The sequence below is a fragment of the Narcine bancroftii genome, chromosome 3 (assembly GCF_036971445.1).
Source record: "Narcine bancroftii isolate sNarBan1 chromosome 3, sNarBan1.hap1, whole genome shotgun sequence".
Lineage (NCBI taxonomy): Eukaryota > Metazoa > Chordata > Chondrichthyes > Torpediniformes > Narcinidae > Narcine > Narcine bancroftii.
In genome coordinates this window covers 95,986,975-96,008,666 of record NC_091471.1, presented here as the reverse complement: position 1 = coordinate 96,008,666, position 21,692 = coordinate 95,986,975, and the positions used below count along the sequence as shown (strand labels likewise).

The following is a 21,692-nucleotide window of genomic DNA, read 5'->3' as shown; positions in this document are numbered from 1 at the left end:
TCACGTCCAGCACTCCCGCAGCCTCCACAGCCACACAGAGTCCAGTGCAAACCATTGGCAACCTGTTTTCCAGATCCGAATCTGCAACATGATTAGGAACCCTTCAGCGACCTCAGCACCCTCTAGCATCCCAGTTCTGATACCTTGTACCTCTTCAGCCAGTTATGAACTGGTCTCCAGCAGTCCGCTGCCTACTGTGAGTCCCTTGACTGCAGTCCCCTGAAGCCCACAACCTGCATGGGTTCCCCTCCTCAAGGCACCAACAACCTGCTGCCTGTGTGTTCCTCAACAGCAGAACCCCTCACTGGTCCACCACCATGTTCACCGTCCCATGGGTCCTCTCCTCTGCTTCTCCTTCTTAGATGGGGTGGGGGGGGGTAGTTACACTGTTTTCTGATGCCCTGCACCAGTCTTCTGTCTCCCTGGAGTCCGCAACCCTCATGGCTGCTATTGATCATACGTGCCACACCATCTTAGGCGCAGACCCCATGGTTGCAGAATTTTAAATAAAACCACCATCAGCTCCTTATGCAGGCTGTTGAAATTTTGTATCGATCTGATGGCAGTCGGGCTAGGTGGTTGGACCAGTGGCAGCACTACCGTTACCGCAGCTCTGGCGGTGCCACCATTTTCTAGCGGCAGCAATTTCTCTGGCATATTTGTGTATTGCAGGACACCTGCTGATTCTCCTCTTTAATTAGCATGCCAGCAGTTGGTATCAAAAGGAAGGAACAGAGCCAACCAAAGCAATGCGGTGATTGGCAAAGTGAGAAAAATGAATGGCTGAAACAAGTTCATGGAACTGCAAGGCTCACTACAATGGAAATGCGCAGATTTTCAGTTGTTTTTCCCTGGAAACAGAGCAAATGAAAACATTGGATTCATTTTGGAGAGAGTTAGTTCGTATGTACAATGTGGAAGAAAACGTTGAATTCCAAATGTGAGTTAGCCTCTTTATTTGTTTTCCTGTTTCAAGCTTTCATCCAGTTTCCTCACATGGAATCTTTAGTTAAATTACATCAAAATGCTAAGATTATGTAATTTCAATCAATATGAGTTAAATGTATTCTGTAATTTGGATCAATGCCATTTAAATTGCTATATTTTCTTAGTGTTGTCATTTTTAACCTAATAATATTGAGGTGTAATTTGCAACATTATAAAAACGTCATAATTGCACACCAGAAAGAATAAAAAAGACAGCAATTAAGTCCATATTTTCATTTATGATTTAACAAAGAATGACAAATAATCCTGATCTCAAAATCCCCAATTAGCAGAGAAAACTTGAATTATGCAAATCCTTTAAATTTTGCCATTTTCAGATGAATATTGGTTGTGATGGTAGTCTGCTAGTTTTTTTATTCTCTCACGATCCCAACTACTTTGATGAAGATGTGATATTGGAAGAAGCAATAAGAGAGATCTTCTCCATGGGAGAGAAGCACTGGAAAAGTCACGTAAATGTTTATTTTGTTTTTATTAACCTAAGAATATCTACAATTGTTTACTCAATTTGGAAAGAGTGGAGTGCTTGAGGGTCAAAACATGCTGGCAAAATATGTCAAAAACGATCAAAGGCATGCATTGAAAATACACCACAGAAGTAAAGATTACTTCAAGTGATACAGAAGGATTTGAGGTGAAGTTATGCCTCAAAGACTAGATAGATAGAACAATGTAGCACAGTACAGGCTCTTCAGCCCTCAATTTTGCCAGCCCATATATCCCTCCCTAAAAAAAATGTACTAAACCCTCCCTACCCCATAACCTTCTATTTTTCTTTCATCTATGTGCCTATATAAGGGTCTCTTAAATGCCCTTAATGTTTCAGCCTCCACCACCATCCCCGGCAAGGCATTCCAGGCACCCACAACTCTGTGCAACAAAACTTACCATTGATGTCTCCCCTATACTTCCCTCCCTTAACTTTGTACATATGTCCTCTGGTGTTTGCTGATTCTGCCCTAGGAAACAGGAGCTGGCTGTCCACCCTATCTGTGTCTCTCATAATCTTGTAGCCCTCTGTCAAGTCTCCTCTCATCTTTCTATGATCCAAAGTGAAAAGTCCCAGCTCTGCTAACCTTGACTCATAAGACTTGTTTCCCAATTCAGGTAACATGCTGGTAAATCTCCTCTGCACACTTCATAGCTTTCACATCCTTCCTATAATGAGGTGACCAGAACTGAACACAAATCTCTCAGTGTGGTCTTGCCAGAGATTTGTAGAGTTGCCATAGCCTTGAGCCTGCTCCTGTTGCAATACTGATTGATGTGTTTGCTGAGCAAATAAGCATATGTTCTCAGAATAAGATGTTTGCGTATTAATGATGTTCAGGATAGATTAGATCAGTGGAGCAAAGTGTTAGATGAAAGAAGAATAAGGATTAGTTAATGGAAAAGCAAAACATGGACTGCAAACTCTCTTAGATACCTAATGTTGGAAATGTGATTACCAATGAGAATTTTATTCAGAAAGTATCATGGGGATTAGGTATTCAAAGGAATGCAGATTTAGATGAAGAGCTAAACATCAAATAACGTGTAAGAGGGTGGGCGAACTGAAATATAGTGATGCAACAGGGAAATATATCAGAGGAGCAGGGATAGGAATGGAGGCATCTAAGAGAATGTACAATAAAGAAAACTAGAATGGTATGAAAATGTTTAAAGAAACCAAGATAAATACATGGGAAATTGAATTACCAAAACAGCTTTTCCAAAGAAAAGAAGTGGAAAAGTGAAGTAGAGTAATATCATGCAAAGGGATACTTTAAAGAAAGACTTGAAGAAAAGTGGTAAGTCTGATCAAAGTAGGTGGAGAAACATGATCTGCAAAAATGACCGCATTTCAGAAAAGGAATAATATAAAGCCTACTACATGTTAATTTTAGAGGTCCCTGAATTGAAACCAATCTTTCAGGATGTTTGCTTACCAACAATCTATATGCTTCTTCAAATACACTCAACATACAGTTCGTACTAAGTCTTTGATGTGGCTCGGTGATACAGGTTTCCATAGTGATCACTATTCCTTTTGTATCTTTGGCCTGACCGCAGCCAGGTTGAAACAGTTTCCATGGTGATCATTCTATACTGTGTTTCAACAATAAGCTATTTTTTTTTAGCTCTAAGTGGCCTGACTATGATCTCAATCATTTATACAAAATGAGATTATATATCCTCAGAACGGGAATAGTACAAGGAACGTGGATTAGAAACAACTGAACCAAGCAGCATGCCTAAAATCTCTTTGGATTAAATCCAGCATCCCCAGCAAATTTTAAATATTATTGTGTAGGAGCATAATAAATAGAAGCCAGATAAGGTCACGCTCCACTATTCAAAAAGATTATGTTCTATCTTTTGCTTCATTTTAACATGTCTGCATTAACCTATGCTTATCCCTCCTGCATTATATCTCATCACTCTTCCACTTCCTTCTGGCAGTGCTATTTATGTATTCTGTGAATATGATTCCTTCTCCCAAATACTTTCGCATACCCTGCAATAATTGGAAAAGATGGGCCTTGCTCATCTGACCTTGGTATAAGTGCCCACCACATGGTAATATTTCGTATATGCAAACCTGATGTAAGAGGCCACGATGTGCCCTTTGAAGTCTACAGATCAGAACTCGTACCTAACATATTGAAATGGTATATTTCTTGTGAACCAAGGAAGACCCAATCGTGAGATGCCCATATAGTAACTCATTTAAACAATAACCAAACAGGCCAATCTCTAAAAATAAAAAATGGAAAGGATCAAACAAATTACAGAACAGAAACAGGCTCATTCAGCCCTTCTAATCCATGCCAAACCATTTTTCTTTGCCAAGTCCCGCTGGTCTGCACCCAGTTAATAGCCCTCCATACTTTTATCCATGTACCTGTCCAAATTTCTCTTAAATGTTAAAATTGAGCTCACATTCACCACTTCAGCTCACAGTCCATGTGGACAACATCCACACCCTTTCCTTTATCAACTTTCTTGGTAACCTCCTGGAAAGATTCTATAAGATTGATTAAACATGACTGCCATGTGCAAAGCTGTGTTGACTCTTCCTAATCAGTTTCTGGCTATCCAAATAATTGTATATCCAATCTCTTAGAATACCTTCACATAATGTACCTACTACTGACATCAGTCTTACCTGCCTATAATTTTCAGGATTACTTTTTGCACCCTTTTTTAAACATAGCAACAATGTGAGTTACCCTCCAGTCCTCCAGCACACCATCTAAGGACATTTTAAATATTTCTGCCAGAGCCCTTGCAATTTCTACACTAGTCTCTCTCAAGGTCTGAGGGAATAACTTGTCAAGCCCTGGGAATTTATCCACCCTTATTTTCTTTAAGACAGAAAGCACTTCCTCCTCTTTAATCTGTATAGGTTCCATGACCTCATTGCTTGTTTTCCTTACTTCCCATGTCTCTATGCCTGTTTTCTGAATGATAACAGATGAAAAAAAACACATTTACAGTCTCCCCATCTCTTTTTGCTCCATACCAAGCCGACCACTCTGATCTTCAAGGGGACCAATTTTGTCCCTTACTATCCTTTTGCTCTTAATATTCTTGTAGAAACATGAAGGATTTTCCTTCACATTGCCTGCCAAAGGAACTTAATGTCTTTTTTTTTACCCTTCCTCGTTTCGTTCTGGAGATTTTTTTTTTCATTTTTTTATACTCCTCCATAATGTTTAGGACAAAAACTCTTTTTTTTTCCTCGTTTATTTGCCCCTGCACTCCAAAGTTTTAAATTTGTAATCAAACAATTCATGTGTAAATAAAGTATGTATTCCAGATTTTATTCAAGGTTATTTGTACACATTTTGGTAGAAATTACAGCACTTTTTATACATACCTGTAGTCCCCTCACTTAAAAGCACTATAATATTTGGGACATTTGGTTTCACAGGTGTTTGTGATTACCTAGCTCTCTTATAATTGCTTCATTGGTGCAAGTATAAGAGAGCTAGGTTTGCTTCTAAGCTATTTATCACCTTTGGACTCAGTAGTTGCCATTTTTCAACACCAGAAGACTAGAGTTGTTCCAATGAAAGTCAAAAGCAATTATGAGGCTAAAAAACAAGAATAAAATAGTAAGAGAGATCGCCCAAACCAAAATCAACTGATTGGAACATCATTAAGAAGAACGAGCATACTGATGAGTTCAGTAATCACAAAAGTAATGGTATTCCAAGGAAGACCTCCCCCTGCTGATGACAGAAGAATTCTCATTATAATGAAGAAAAATTCCAAAATACCTGTCTGACAGTTCAGAAACACTCTTCAGGAGGCTGGTGTCGATATGACAATAACTACTGTCCGCAGAAGACTTCAAGAACAGAAATATAGGGGAAACATTGCAAGATTTGGATCTGGGAAAGTTCCTTTACACCTCCACACTTTGCTCTTGCAATCACTCTGAAACCATTTAATCTTTGTCTCATTTGTCCACAAGACCTTTTTTCCAGAATGCTACAGGCTATTTTAAATACTTATTGGCAAACTGTAATCTGGCCATCCATTCTGTGGCTAATTAGTGGTTTTATCCATGTTCCCTATACCTGCTATACATCTCTCTCTTCTTCCGAACCAGATCTCCAATACCCCTCGAAAACCAAGTTTCCATATGCCTGCTAACCGTACCTTTAATCCTGACCTTCAAAATTTCACTTTTGAAGGTCTTCCACTTACCTCGCATATCCCAAAAACAACTTATCTCAATCTATGCATTCTAGATTCTTGCTCATTTCCTCAAATTTTGGCCTTTATCCAATTTAGAATCTCAACCTGAGGCCTAGATCTATCCTTCTCCATAATTAACTTGAAACTAATGACATTATGATCACTGGACCCAAAATGTTTCCTTACACATACTTCTGTCACCTGTCCTGTTTCATTCCCTTATAGGAAATCCAGTATTGCACTCTCTCTAGTTGGTATCTCTATATATTGATAAAGAAAACATTCCTGAACACATTTGACAAACTCCAAGCCATCTAGTCCTTTTACAGTATGGAAGTCCCAGTCAATATGTGGAAAATTAATATCACCTACTATCACAACCTTAAGTTTCCACCACCTGTCTGCTATCTTTTTACAGGTTTGCTCCTCCAATTCTCATCGCAATCTATAATAAATCCCCATGAGTGTAGCCGTACCTTTCTCATTCCTCATCTCCACCCATATAGGCTCAATAAACAAGCCCTGGTTTGTCTTGCCTGAGTAGAGCTGTGATATTTTCCCTGATGGGCAATGATATTCATCCCCCTTGTGTTCCCCCCCACCCCCATTCTATTGCATCTAAAGCAATAGAAACCTAGAACATTAATCTGCCAGCCCTGCTCCTCCTACAACAAAGTTTCACTAATAGCCACAATGTCATAATTCCACATGCCAATCCATGCTTCAAGCTCGTCTCCCTTTCCTACAATACTCCTTGCATTGAACTAGATGCACCTGTGTGGTACGCTGAGGTAGTAGCAAGCAAGCACAAAACTCAAAAGGCCATATTGTTATATACAATATAATATACAATACAATATATTGTTATGACCCTGGCTTTTTTTCAGTAAAAGTCTGAACACCAATTCAAACTCAGGAGGGGCCAGCTCAGGTTTATATTCCAGTCGGTTCATTGACAGATGGTCAGGTGGAGTCAGCCCCTTAAGTGGTCTTCCTGCAGGTACAGAGATCACCCCCTGCAGTAGGCTGGTGGTCGTATCACCACAATCTGAGAACATTTCCACCACGTACAACCTATTGACATCTAATGCTGCATGCAATTTTCATATCATCTTTTCCCTCCTCCACTCCTCTATCTGCTCTGGCACTCTGGCATCTACCCCCCCCCCTTCAAATCTAATTTAAACTGATCGGAGCACCACTAGCAAACCATCCCACAAGGGTATTAGTCCCCTTCCATTTCAGATGCAAACCATCTTGTTAGAGCAGGTCTTACATTCTCTGGAAGAGAGCCGAATGATGCAGAAACCTGAAGCCCTCCCTCCTACACCATGTCTTTAGCCAAGTATTAAGCTGGATTATCCTCCTATTTCTAACCTCACTAGTACGTGGCATGGGTTACAATCCTAAGATCACAACCCTGGAGGTCCTCTCCTTCAATTTAGTGCCTAATTCCTTGAACTCTCCTTGCAGGACCTCCTACCCATGTCATTGGTTCCTATATGGATCACAACTTCTGGCTGCTCACCCTCCATCCTGAGAATACCGTGAACTTGATCTGAGTTATCTTGGACCCTGACACCAGGGAGGAAACATGCCATCCGGTATACTCGATCTCCTCCACAGAACCTCTTTTCTGTCCTGCTAACTATGGAATGCCTATCACTTCAGTTCTCTTCTTCTCCTCCCTTCCCTTCTTAGCCATAGGACTAGACTCTATGCCAGAGACCTGATCGCCGTGGTTTGTTCCTGGTAGGTTATTTCCCTCCTTCCCCTCATGTATCCATAATAGTATACTTCTTATTGAGGGGAATGGCCATAGGGGTGCCCTGAACTGCCTGCCTCTTCCTTTTCCCTCTCCTGACTGTCACCCATCTCCCCTCCTCCTGCTTCCGAGGTGCCCCTGTAACTCCTGTCTATCACTCCCTCTGCCTCCTGAATGATCCGGAGTTCATCTTATTTTAGCTCCAATTCCTTATCTTGTCTGGTCAGGAGCTGTAGCTGGATGTACTTCTTGCTCTTCTCATTCTGTATGAACAGCCACTCTGGAAGTTCAGTATGAAAATTTACTTTTCAAAAATTACGTTATTTATGTGTAAAAGCCATAAATATTAGCAAAACTAAAGAATTGATTATGAACTTCAGGAAAGGGGAATCAGGAGAACACAAACCAGTCCTCATTGAGGGGTCAGCAGTCAGTTTAAGTTTAGGATCATACGGGGAAATTCATTAAGTTGCATGAATCTGTCAATTGAAGTTTTCATTCTTGAGGTTTTTTTTCATAATGCTATTATGATCCATTATAATGTTTTAACACTGAAGATATGGTTGACAACAATTTCAAAAGTTATGCTGTAATTTTTTCTTTGGATTTTTATGTAATCATAGTAGATAATGTCCTATTTTGATAATTCCTTTATGGCACAACCTGATTGATTTTACTAAAACCAGTAAGTTTTTTCATATTCTTGATTTTTCTCCTCCTTGTGTTGGCCAGCACCTGAACCCTCATTTTCCTAGATTGAAATGTTTTCAGGTTCCACCGTTATTTGATTTGCAAGGCCACTGGAACAAGCCCAGTTTATGTAGACACTATCTCAACAGAACAGCTTTCTATCGACAGTAACCCTGTCAATGCCACATGTATTGAAATTGTAGCAAGGCAACTTCATCAGATATTACCATGTTAGTACAGTTGGTGTTGATCGCACCAATTGAATTTGACTAATAACATTATTTACCTGAACTAAACATCAAAAGATGATGGAAACTGCAATTTTTTTTTGTTGCATTGTGATCATTTCCCTTTGCTGAAGAATATTTATGCAATTTCATAAGAGCTACAGAAATTGAATAGCATTCGACAGATGATTGCCTCCACCTTGCAGGATGCAATGAAAACTGGCCTTAAGTTACTTATTTTGCAGAAATAAGGAAAACAACCTAATAGTTCAAGTTTTTAGATTTCAACAATGCTAAACAACAGAAAAAAATTACATTATGAATGAAAGATAATTTTCCAATGTTTTGTTTCCACAGGGCACTTATTTAAGATTTGTGCATGCAGTGTACTTGATTTTCTATATTTATCTTTGGGACTACATGTCTTGACTTTCCAATTATTATATGCTCCCACTTTTTGCTACAAACATAAATTGGGAGGTCACTCTTTAATACTGTGCCGAAGAAACAATAAGTACACACACCCACAAAACTTAAAGGCAGATTTGTTCCAGTAAATATTGAATCCATTTTAGGTTTTTTTTACTTGAAGCAACTTTTGTTTTTTTCTGGTTTCTTTTCAAAACCAAACTGTTTCAAAGTTTTCGTCTCCAATTAACAATAGTAAAATTACCCAACTTTTGAAACCTGTTTCATGAAGTCTTGTCTGAGACTTGAGGCTGCTTTTAAAGTGTTTGGTGACAAGCAGTTCAATTATCATAATGAGGAAAAGGCAATTAATAGAGGTTGTAGGTACATCAACATTTAATGAATTATGTTTTTGCATTGTAACATTTATTAGCCGGGGTACAGTCCTATTTTCTCACCAAAAACGGCAACAAGGGAGGTGCTGGGAGGGGCCTTGAGGTGCTGGAGCTGCCTCCCGAGGCGCTGGAGTGGCACTCCGGTGGGCACTGCGCCCCTGTTAATTAGAGGTTCCATTACTGAAAATCCAATGTAGTGTGAATAAATCAAGCAGAAAATCACAATCAGCTTTGAAGCAACATCATCATCATTCTAATTGCAATTCATTGTTAGGCATATACTTTACTTCACATGAGATTGGTCAGTAGTCTTTGTTTTTAAACTACAGTAGTTAGGTTTACCAAGCCAACTCAAAAGATGATGGAAACTGCAATTTTACTTTACTTCACATGAGATTGGTCAGTAGTCTTCGTTTTTAAACTACAGTAGTTAGGTTTACCAAGCCAACTCAAATCTCATAATGTTGCATGACGTTGCTATAGTTATGCACTCAGAATTTGTATGTGGCCAAATGAAGTGTACATTGTTCATCAAAATGTACCAGACATTAGCTCAGTTGCTTGAGATCATTTTCCTAAACCATCCTCGGACTAGTTTAATGCAATTCAACGAGGTTTAGTGCACTTCTTGTGCTTGTTTTCTTTACATTCAATGATTTGCTGCTGTAGGAAAATGGAAAAAAATCAAAAGGACAATTGAATGATCATGAAAGAGAGAGAATGTGGCAGAATGAACAAGAATTGAAGGGAAGGTCAATAAAATGAATGGGATTACTCGATTTGAACTGACATAGGTCCAAAAGGTTGATTGGCCTCTGATGTAATTAGTAAGCAAGCAGTATGTTTCACTTTAACCATATTGTTGGTATTGCAATAGTTTTGATGAACTCATGTAAATCAGCTATTGCTGTAACATTTTCCTGTGATGAAAACTTGCACTAAAAAGGCTTGTGCTGGTTTTATTCCATGGAATTCCTACATGCAGATTTCCTGAATGGTTCCCACAGCATTTATTTACAAAGTTCTCTCTCCATGCAGTAGTCTAGATCTCTCAATTTTTGGGAGTTTAAGCTAAACTTAAATTAGGCTGGCATGGTTAGCTTAGCGGTTAGCAAAATGCTGTTACAGCGCCATCAACCCGAGTTCAAATACAGCACTATCTGTATGAAATTTGTACATCTCCCTATGTCTGCATGGGTTTCCTCTAGGTGCTCCAGTTCCTCCCACCCTTCAAAATATATGGAGGTTGTAGGTCAGTTGGGTATAATTGGGTGGCACAGGCTCATAGACTGGAAGGGTCTGTTATTATGCAGTATGTCTAAATTTAAACTTTATTTATTTTATTTAAGATGCATGAGCCATTGATCTGAGTGAAAACTTGAGTCCATTTTTCCCCCCCCCAACACAAGCCCATCAATATCTATATTCGGGTCACCACTTCACATGCCCTCCATCACTTCAACAATTTCCAGTTCCCTGAACTAGATTACCTCATGTTTATCATAGACATTTAATCATTATCGTCTGAATAGAAGGCCTTAAAGCCCTTCACTTCTTTCTGGACAATAGACTCAGCCAGTCCCTTTACACACCACACCCTTCTCCAGCTGGCAGAACCTTTTCCTCACTTCCAATAACTTCTCCTTTGACTCATCCCACTTTCTCCAGGTCAAAGGGGTACCCTTGGGTGCCAACATGGGTCTCAGTTATGCCTGCTTTTTTGTTCGCTAGGTGGAGAAATCCATGCTACAAGCCTACAATTTCAAGGCCCCTCAACTCTTCATCTATTATATCGACAACTACTTTGATGTTGCCTCATGCACCCATGATGAGCTCGTTGAATTCATCCACTTTGCTGCCAACTTCCACCCCAAAATCTCTCTGCCTGCATCTCAGAAGACAAACTCTTGACAGACATCATCGACAAATCCACCAACTCCCACAGCTACCTTGACTACATCTCTTCATACCATACACCCTATAAAGATTCCATTCCCTTCTCTCCATTTCTCTATCTCCGTCGCATTTGTGCCTGGACAAGGTCTTTCGTGCCAGATCATCAAATATGTACTCTTTCTTCAAACGTTGTGGCTTTCCCTCTATGACCATCAACTCAGCACCCACCTGCATATCCTCCATTACCCGCACATCTGCCATGTTTCCCTCTGCCCCCACTTACAACAAGGACAGGACACCCCTTGTGTTCACCTACCACCCCACCAGCCATTGTGTCCAACATATCCTCCGCTGCAATTTCTGCCACCTATTACCAGACACATATTCCACACCCCTTCCCTCTCTATTTTCCACAGGGACTAACCCCTCTGTGACTTCCTTGTCCACTGCTCCCCCCTCACCTTAGCACCAACCCATGTGACCACAGGAGATCCTGCATGTCCACCTACACCTTCTCCCTCTCCAACATTCGAGGCCTCAAACATCCTTTCAAGTGAAGCAATATTTCACGTGAATCTGAAGGAGTCACCTACTACATCTGGTGCTCTCGTTGTGGTCTCCTCTACATCGAAGAGACTGGACGCAGACTGGGATATCACTTTGTTGATCACCTCAGCTCTGTCCGCCACAATAGTGTGAATCTCGTTGCCACTCATTTCAATTCCTGTCTCATTCCCTTGCTGACATGTCTGTCCATAGTTTCATGCACTACCAGACTTCAATCTGGGCACCCTTCAACCAGAGAGCATAAACATTGACTTCTCCAGTTTCCATTTAACTCACCCCTCCCCATTACCCCCAGTCATCTTTCCCTGAGCTCACTCTCACTCTCCCTCTCTCTTCCCTTTTCTCTCTATCTACTTTAACAGAGCCTAAAACAATTCTCACCTTTCCTCTCATCATATCCAATTAACACCCTTTGACTGTTGGTCTGGACTCCTCTTCTTGTCATCCTTCAATCTTTATTCAGATGCCTTCCTGTTTTTTTTTGCTTATACCTTGAAGAAGGGCTCAGGCCCAAAATGTCAGTAATCTATATATTTATCACTTATGGATGCTGTTGAGACGGGCTGAAGTCCACCAGCATTTCTGTATGTTTTTACGAGGCATTGATCTAGCCACTTAACATTACAGCAGAAATTTATTGTAACTGTAATTTCTGCAATTTGTTACTTGTTTCCCCGCCTTTTTTGCACTCTCCTCTGCAAAAGCATTTTCAGTCTTATTTGTAGTGTTTCAAATTTCTGTCACCTACAACCACTTGCCCCAAATTTACCTCTTCATCTGACCCATGTGCACCAATACCAAGGATTTCAGAAGGAGCAAGCAACAGGAATGCCTTTGTATTGTCCTACATAAAAAAGGCAAGTACATGAGAAGCACTAAAAGAAGATGCTCTGAGTGTGTGGCACGATGGCAGAAGACAACTTTCTGTTATCCTTATTACAAATGCAGCAATGAATCTTATTTTGTGCCAGCTTTAATATCCTACATAAAAGTTAGTTCAGGAGGGAAGCCATGTTTATTTAAAGCATGGGAACATTTTCTTGAATTGCAAACATTCAAGATCTAGAAGCATGAAGAAAATATTTAACAATTTAATTTTATGTGTGTGCTCAGTGGCGGTTAAAGATCTCATTGTTTTTGCTTCAGTGCCATGCTTTAAGCACACTATCAAGCTAATGTACTGTAATTGTACAACAAAGTAAAGAATGTGCTAATATTCATAACTGCCAAAAATAAATGACTTCTTAAGTGAAGTATATGAAGCATGTCTAAAATGACAGTGTCTTCTATAATATTTTTTTCTGACAACATGTCTGCTGATAACAATAAATTGCACAGCACAATAAATCAAGAGTAAAGAATAGAAAAAAATGAAAGACCAATGCAAGGGTAAGCAGGGAAAATTAAATTTGAACATGCATAAAAAGTAGGGAAGAAAAAGTGAAAAGGAAAAACATTAGGATGGTAATCTCAGGATTCTTGCCTGTGTCACGTGACAGAGAGGGTAGGAATAGGAACAGGAAGTTGTGGCAGATGAATGCTTGGCTGAAGAGTTGGTGCAGGGGCAGGGGTTCAGATTTCTGGATCTGACCTGCACCAAAAGGACGGGCTACATCGGAACTGGCGGACTGGTTTGCTTGAGCTGTTGGGGAGGGTTTATACTAGTTTGGCAAGGGGATGGGAATCAGAATGTGAGTGCAGTAGAATAGAAGGACAAAAGCATGATGTTATGTGCTCTGAGTTGTTGAGAAAGGATGGATGGGGAGAAAATATAAATGTAGCAAGTTAGAAGGATTGAAATGTGTCTAGGAATATTAGGAATAAAGGGGATGAACAGACCATGATCAGTATGTGGAACTATGATTTTATGGTCATTACTGCGACTTGGCTGGAGGAAGGGCAAGATTGGCTGATGCAGGTACTAGGGTTTAGGTCTTTTAAAAAGAATAGGATGAGAGGTAGAAAAGGCGGGGGAGGAGGGGAGTGGCATTACTTGCCAGAGACAGAGAGATAGTATCACAGCTTTAGAAAGGGAGGATGCTGCAGAGAAATTATCCACTGAGTCAGTATGGGTGGACGTCAGAAATAGGAAGGGAGCTATCACTGTGCTGGAAATAGTTTATAAGCCCCCAAATAGCTCTCAGGACACTGAGGAGCAGATAATCAGTCATATTTTGGAATAGTTTGGGAAATACAGGGTTGTAGGTATGAGTGATTTCAACTTCCTTAATAATTACTGGCACCTCCTGACTGCAAGAGGGATAGATGGGGCTGAATTTGTCAGGTGTGTTCGACTTGGATTCCTGACACAGTATGTGGATCAGCTGATGAGAGGAGAGACCAAACTGGATCTGGTTCTGGAGAATGAACCTGGTCAGATGGGGGAGCATTTTGGTGAGAGTGAGCACAACTCCCTTAGCTTCAACATAGCTATACAAAAGGATAAAAACAGTCAACTGGGAAAGTGCTTAACTGGGGAAGGGCTAATTATGATGGGATGAGGCAGAACCTAGCAAGAGTAAATTGGAAACAGATGTTCAAGAGAGAAAGCACTGAAGTAATGTGGATGAAGTTTATGGACCACTTGTGCAAGTTCGGGATAAGTTTGTCCCACTGGGACAAGGAAGAGATGGTAAGAAAAGGGAACCATATCTGACAAAACAGGTCAGAAAACTAGTCAAGAGGAAGAAGAAAGCAATCATTAGATATAGGAAACAGGAAGAGCTCATGAAAAATATATGCTAGTCAGGAAGGAACTTAAGAGAAGACAGGAGAGCTCGAATGGGGCATGAGAAGGCATTGGCATGTAGGATTAATGAGAACCACAAGGCATTCTATGTGTATTTGAAGACAGATGACGAGAATGAAGGTGGGGCCACAAAAGGATAAATGAGACAACATGCATGGAAGCAGAGGAGGTTGGGGAGAATTGAAGAATAGCAAACATAGTCTCATTATTTTTAAAAAAAGATAATTGGGAGAATCCTGGGAATTATACACCCGTGAGTCTTATGTCAGTGATGTGCAAACTATTGGAAAAGTTTCTCAAGGATTGATCTATGAGAATTTGGAGAATTACAGTCTACTTCTGATGATACACCACTAGCCTACTGCAGGGAGCAACCTGTGTACCTGCAGAAGAGCATTGGAGGACAAGGAAACACCTGGCCAGCTGTCAATCAGCTGACCTGAATGGACCAAGCCCCACCCGGTTGGGTGCCACTCACTGTCTGGGATATAAGCTAGATCCAGCCCCTCAAGGTCAGTCTCAGAGCTTGCGCAGCACTCTCACAGCCAGCTCTGTGGAAGTTTGTGCTAAATAAAGCCTGTTGAACAGACTTTATATTTTTTGTGTCTGCTTTCTGCTCGATGGCGCATCTCAATTTACTCTACATAAAGTTTTGAAACTAATGGAGAAGTTCCTGAGCGCCGGGAGCCTTGAAGTCGACCCACACCATCCGGAAGCATAGGCACGCTTCAAAATCTGGAAGCACACGGTTGAAGCAATCATCGAGGCACACGCCGACAATATCCAAGACTCCAACAGGAAAAGGCTCATCTTACTCCACTCGAAGCTTGGTCCCCAAGCTTTCCAGGCCCTCAAAGACTGCATTGGGAACTCTGAAGTGATGAACATCCTAGAAACCAGGTACAAACCTCCCACAAATGTGATCTTTGCAAGATACCTTCTGAGTATTCGTGCCCAGTTGCCCGGAAAGATGGCCAAGACCTACCTGAGAGCCCTACATGAGTTAACTCGACCGTGCCTGGCAGAACCCAGAATGAATGAAAGGGAGGTGGAAAGGTTGATCAGAGATGCCTACGTCCAAGGTCTATGCTCGAGAGCCATCAGGCAGAAGCAGCTGGAGGACAATATCTAGTCCCTGGCCAAAACAACGTAGATAGTCAGAACCATGGAGGCAGCAGCCCTGCACACGGAAGTCTTCAACTCTAGGCTTCCCCAGGACTACACGTGGTCAGCACAGACAGCAGCTGTGGCCCAAAACCAGAAGGTGGACGAGAACATCACTGCATGCCCTTATAAGTACGATCGCACCAAAACTGCCCAGCCAGAAATCAGTACTCCTCAAGATGTGGCAAGAAAGACCATTTCACTAAAGTATGCCTTTCAAAGCCTGCTGGCAGCTCAGCGGTCCTCTACGATCAGCCTCCCTCCCACCCGGTCTCAGCTATGTGTGATTGCCAGGCGACACCATTGCCCCCGCAGCAACAGAGTGGGAAATTAGAGGATTGGGAAACCTTCAAAGAACATCAGAGGGTAACTAAGAAAGCCATAAGAGACGGGAACATGAAGTACGAGAGGAAATTAGCAGATAATATTGCGGAGGATAGCAAAAGCTTTTTTAAGTATGTGAAGAGGAAGAAATTGGTTCGGTCTAAAATTGGCCCTTTGAAAATGGGCAAGGGTGAAATTATTACCGGAAACAAGGAGATGGAAGCGAATTTAACAAATACTTTGCAACTGTCTTCACCAAGGAGGATATAGGTTATAGTCAGTTAGGGGGTAGTGGTCATGCGGTACCAAGAGACTTGGGGAACTTTACTGGGGAGGTAGGGGATCTAATGGATATCCGGATCCAGAAGCAGGAGGTTATGAGTAAATTGTTGGGACTGAGGGCTGATAAATCCCCAGGGCCTGATGGGCTGCATCCTAGGGTGCTTAAAGAGGTGGCTATGGAAATTGTGGAGGCACTGGTCGACATTTTCCAAAGTTCCATAGATTCCGGGGAGGTCCCTGAGGATTGGAGAGTGGCTGATGTGGTGCCGCTTTTTAAGAAAGGAGGGAGGGAGAAAACGGGAAATTATAGACCGGTTAGCCTGACATCAGTGGTGGGGAAGATATTGGAGTCCATCATAAAAGGAGAAATAGCAGAACACTTAGTCAGTAATAATAGTATAAGGGCTAGTCAGCATGGATTCCTTAAGGGTAAGTCATGCTTGACTAACCTTCTGGAATTTTTTGAGGATGTGACAAAGAGGGTGGACTCGGGAGAGCCAGTGGATGTGGTGTATTTGGACTTCCAGAAGGCCTTTGATAAGGTACCGCACGGGAGTCTAGTGGGCAAGATCAGGGAGCATGGTATTGGAGGTAAAGTGCTGACATGGATAGGAAATTGGTTAAGAGATAGGAAACAAAGGGTTGGAGTAAATGGGTCTTTTTCAGAATGGCAGGATGTGACGAGTGGAGTGCCTCAGGGATCGGTGTTGGGTCCTCAGTTGTTTGTAATTTATGTTAATGATTTGGATGAGGGGATTATAAATAACATGAGCAAATTTGCAGATGACACTAAACTGGGTGGCGGTGTGGGGTGTGAGGAGGATGTAAGGAAAATGCAGAGGGACTTGGACAGGCTGGAGGAGTGGGCGGCTAAATGGAAGATGAATTTCAATGTGAACAAATGTGAGGTTATTCATTTTGGGGGAAGTAATAGGAAAGCTGAGTATTATTTAAATGGAGACAAGCTAGGGAGTGGGGAAGTGCAAATGGATCTGGGTGTACTTGTTCACCGGTCACTGAAGGCTAGCATGCAGGTTCAGAAAGATGTGAAGAAGGCAAATGGAATGTTGGCTTTCATAAAGAGGGGATTGGAGTATAGGAACAGAGACGCCCTTCTGCAGTTATACAGGGCCCTGGTGAGACCCCACCTGGAGTATTGCGTCCAGTTCTGGTCTCCAAACTTGAGGAAGGACATACTAGCTATAGAGGGTGTGCAGCGCAGATTTACAAGGTTAGTTCCAGGGATGGCAGGGTTGTCATATGCAGCAAGGCTAAAAAAACTGGACTTGTATCCATTGGAGTTTAGAAGGATGAGGGGGACATGATTGAGGTATACAAAATCATCAGGGGGATAGACAAGGTGAAGTCTGATTACTTGTTCCCAATGATGGGGGAGACGAGGACTAGAGGGCATAGTTTAAGAATACAGGGTAGGCCCTTTAGGACGGAGATGAGAAAGCATTTTTTTACCCAGAGAAGTGTGAATCTGTGGAATGCTCTGCCACAGAGGGTGGTAGAGGCGGATTCGCTGACTATGTTCAAAAGAGAGTTAGATAAGACTCTTGTGGGTAACGGAGTTAAGGGTTATGGGGATAAGGCTGGAAAGGGGTACTGATGGTAATGATCAGCCATGATCTAAAATGGTGGTGCTGGCCCGACGGGCCAAATGGCCTACCCCAGCTCCTATTGTCTATTGTCTATTGTCTATTGTCCCTAACCTTGGCAGTTCCCTCCACCTCGCCAGCGCCACCCTGCTAAGATGCCATGTCCGGGGACTACAATTATGTCACTTACAGTCCAGAGTGATGTCACTTCCAACACCCATGATGACTTTACCAGCGCCAACAGCGTGACATCACTTCCCCCGGTGCAACCAGCACAGACAGGGAGGAAGGCCAGTCATGCTGCCATTACACATTCCCACACGGTGCCGCCATCTTGTGCTGGACAGGCACAGCTGCCATAGCCACAGCCGCCTAGGCCCACCCAGGCCTACAATGAGCACAGTACTGATGACGATGACAATGTGGTCAACACAGGTGCTGGCCAGACCCCCCTACTGATGCACCCCAAACCTCTGGACACAGCCAATCATCACCCATCGCACCCCACGCCTTCAAAGAGCACCACCAGCCAACACTCACCTCTCGCGATGCACCCCATGTCTGCAGAGGATGCCGCTAGCCGCAAGTCACCTCCACCATTGGGGAAGGATGACTTGGACCCCAAGATGGTCCTAACAGCCACCACGCTGACTTGAGGCATCCCTCACGGCCTCGGGCGCTCCATGATGGACATCAAAATCAATGGGCAGGTAATGAAGTGCCTAATCGACAGTGGCAGCACCAGGAGCTTTATTCACCCAAACGTGGCCCACTCCCTAAAATTCAAAATCCACTCCACCACCTTCTCTATCGCCTTCGCCCCCAGGTCCGAACTATTAATACCCTCGGGCACTGTTCTGCCGATCTGACTGTGGGGAGGGGGGGCAGACATACATCGTGTTCAGGCTCCTGGTCATGCCCAAACTCTGTGCCCCAGTCCTCCTGGGCTTAGACTTCCAATGCCACCTGCAGAACGTCACCCTCACCTTCAGGGGGCCCCTACCCCACTCACGCTCCACAGCATGCCATCCAACCAGCCCCAGCCAACCTGCACCTTCTCCACACTGCACATCACCCCTCCTGCTCTCTTCTCACACCTCATGCCAGACTGCAAGCCAATAGCTGCAAGAAGTAGGTGCTATTGCACCGCATACAGAGACTTCATCAGGGCAGAGGTGCGATGGTTTCTGACAGAACGTGTCATGGAGCCCAGCAACAGGCCATGGAGAGCCCAAGTCCTGGTGGTTAAAGGGGGTAGCAAGCTGAAGATGGTCATGGATTACAGCCAGACCATCAACAGGTAAACCCAACTGGACACCTATCCCTTACCGAGGATAGCTGACGTGGTCAACGAGATAGCCCACTACCAGGTCTTCTCCATGATTGACCTGAAGTCAGCCTATCACCAACTCCCATTCACCCGCATGACAAGTCTTACATCACCTTCGAGGCAGATGGGTGCCTCTACCCGTTCCGCTGAGTTCCACTTGGGGTCACGAACAGGGTCTCCTTCTTTCAGCGGGAGATGGATCGCATGGTAGGCTGGCTCAAGCTAAAGGCGACTTTCTCGTACCTGGATCATGTCACCATCTGTGGCCATAACTTGCAGGACCACGATGCAAACCTGGAGAAATTTCTCCGGATGGCTGAGGAGCTGAACCTCAATTACAATAAAGAGAAGTGCATGTTAAGCACCACCCGCCTCGCCATCCTGGGGTACGTCGTGCCACATGCTGTCATTGTCCTGGATTCAGAATGGATGCGCCCATTAATGGAGCTGCCCCTTCCCCCTACACTCAATGCCCTGCGCAGGTGCCTTGGCCTGTTCTCCTATTACTCACAGTGGGTTCCTCGCTTCTCAGACAAGGTCTGCCCATTGGCCCGGGCCACAACTTTTCCCCTCCCACCTGAGCCGCTGGCAGCCTTCACACGCATCAGGCAGGATATCTCAGACTCCACGATGCATGCCGTGGAAGAGGACACCCCTTCCAGGTGGAGAGCGATGTCTCCATTGTGGCCCTCGCAGCTACCCTTAACCAGGAGGGGAGCCCTGTCACCTTCTTCTCCAGGACTCTCCACAGTTATGAGCTAGGGCACTCCGCCATTGAAAAGGAGACCCAGGCGATCGTGGAAACGGTCCGCCACTGGTACCACTACCTGGCAGGCAGGAGGTTCACCCTCCTCACTGACCAGTGTGCAGTGGCGTTCAAGTTCAGCACTACCCACAAAGGCAAGATCAAGAACAATAAGATCTTGTGCTGGAGAGTCGCGCTGGCAACATACAGCTACAACATCCAGTACCGTCTGGGGAAGTTTAATGACTCTCCCGACGCCCTCTCCCAGACCTGCAAGTCACTCCATGATAACCAGCTGCAGGCACTGCACAAGTCCCTCTGCCACCCGGGTGTCACCCGCTTATACCATTTTATCAAGTCCTGAAACCTCCTGTACACCGTTAGGGATGTCAGGACCGTGGCTGGGATGTGCCAGATTTGTGCAGAATTGAAGCTCCGCTTCTTCTGCCCGCCCCAGGTCCATGTCATAAAGGCCACTCGGGCCTTCAAGAACGTCATCATAGACTTCAATGGCCCCCTGCCTTCCACAAATCGGAACATCTATTTCCTCACAGTCATAGACAAGTACTCCCGCTTCCCTTTCGCCATCCCATGCCCAGACACCTCCATGGCCACTGTCATCAGGGCACTGACGCAAATATTCACCATGTTTGGCTAACCTGCGCTCATTCACAGTGACTGGAGGTCTAACTTCATGAGTGAGGAACTGCACCAGTACCTGATAGCAAAGGCCATTGCAACTAGTCGCACGACTAGTACAACCCAAGAGGTAATGGACAGGTGGAGCGCAAAATGGAGTAATCTGGAAGGCAGTCCTCCTGGCCCTTAAGTCTAAGTCCATAGATAACTAGCAGGACACCCTCCCTGAAGTGCTCCATGCCATCAGGTCACTCCTGTGCGCAGCTACCATTGAGACCCCCTCACAAATGACTGTTTTCATTCCCCAGGAAATCGGAAACGGGAACATCACTTCCAGCATGGCTCACATCCCTGGAACTGATGTTCCTGCATAGACATGTGCAGGCCCACAAGGCTGAGCCCCTGGTTGACCAGGTGTTCTTCCTACACGCAAACCATAACTATGCCTACGTTAGGTTCAGCAACACCATCCCAACCAGGGACCTGGCACCAACAAGAGCACCCACCACAACACAACCACATCCTTCATCCCAGGGCCATGTCGGCCTGACCCACTCCCCAGACCCCGGACAGCTGTGGGACACCCAAGACCACCACAAGCACCCCGGACCCACTCCAACCATAGGGGACGAACCCGCCCCCCCCACCCATCCAATGCCTGACATACACTTCAACTCTGGTCGCTCCGGCCACCCCAGTGTGCTGCACCAGGCCAGCCACTCTGGCCCCCTCCCCCACCCTCCCCAACTACCCCTCGCTTACCCTCACCAACCCTGCGACAATCACAGAGACTCTAACAGCCGCTGGACTGTTTAAACTTCTAAATAATGTGTATATGTTTGGGGCTTTGGTAGAACATGGAATGTAACCTCCCCCCGGGACAATTTTTAAAGAAGTGGGTGAATGTGGTGATACACCACTAGCCTACTGCAGGGGGAAACCTGTGTACCTGCAGCAGAGCACTGGAGGACAAGGCAACAACTGGCCAGCTGTCAATCAGCCAACCTGAATAGACCAAGCCCCACCTGGTCAGCTTCCAATCACCCTCCAGGGTATAAGCTAGATCCAGCCCCTCAAAGTTAGTCTCAGAGCTTGCACAGTACTCTCACCACCAGCTGTGTTGAAGTTTATGTAGAATAAAGCCTGTTGAACAGACTTTATGTTTTGTGTCTGCTTTCTGCTCGATAGCACATCACACTACTAAAGGATA

General features: G+C 43.8%; 1 protein-coding gene across 8 annotated transcripts in view; it reads left to right on the top strand.

Moving 5' to 3' along the window:
- tusc3 (tumor suppressor candidate 3) overlaps positions 1 to 21,692 on the top strand; it is a 548,930-nt gene that overhangs the window by 484,841 nt on the left and 42,397 nt on the right. For 3 of the 8 annotated variants that reach the window (XR_011353548.1, XR_011353545.1, XR_011353546.1), the window contains one exon: positions 673 to 940. The exons of 4 other annotated variants lie outside the window; for them this stretch is intronic. The gene's annotated coding sequence lies outside the window, so the exon portion shown is untranslated. The remainder of the gene's footprint in view (positions 1 to 672; positions 941 to 21,692) is intronic. One more of the 8 variants, XR_011353547.1, reaches the window with a different exon arrangement.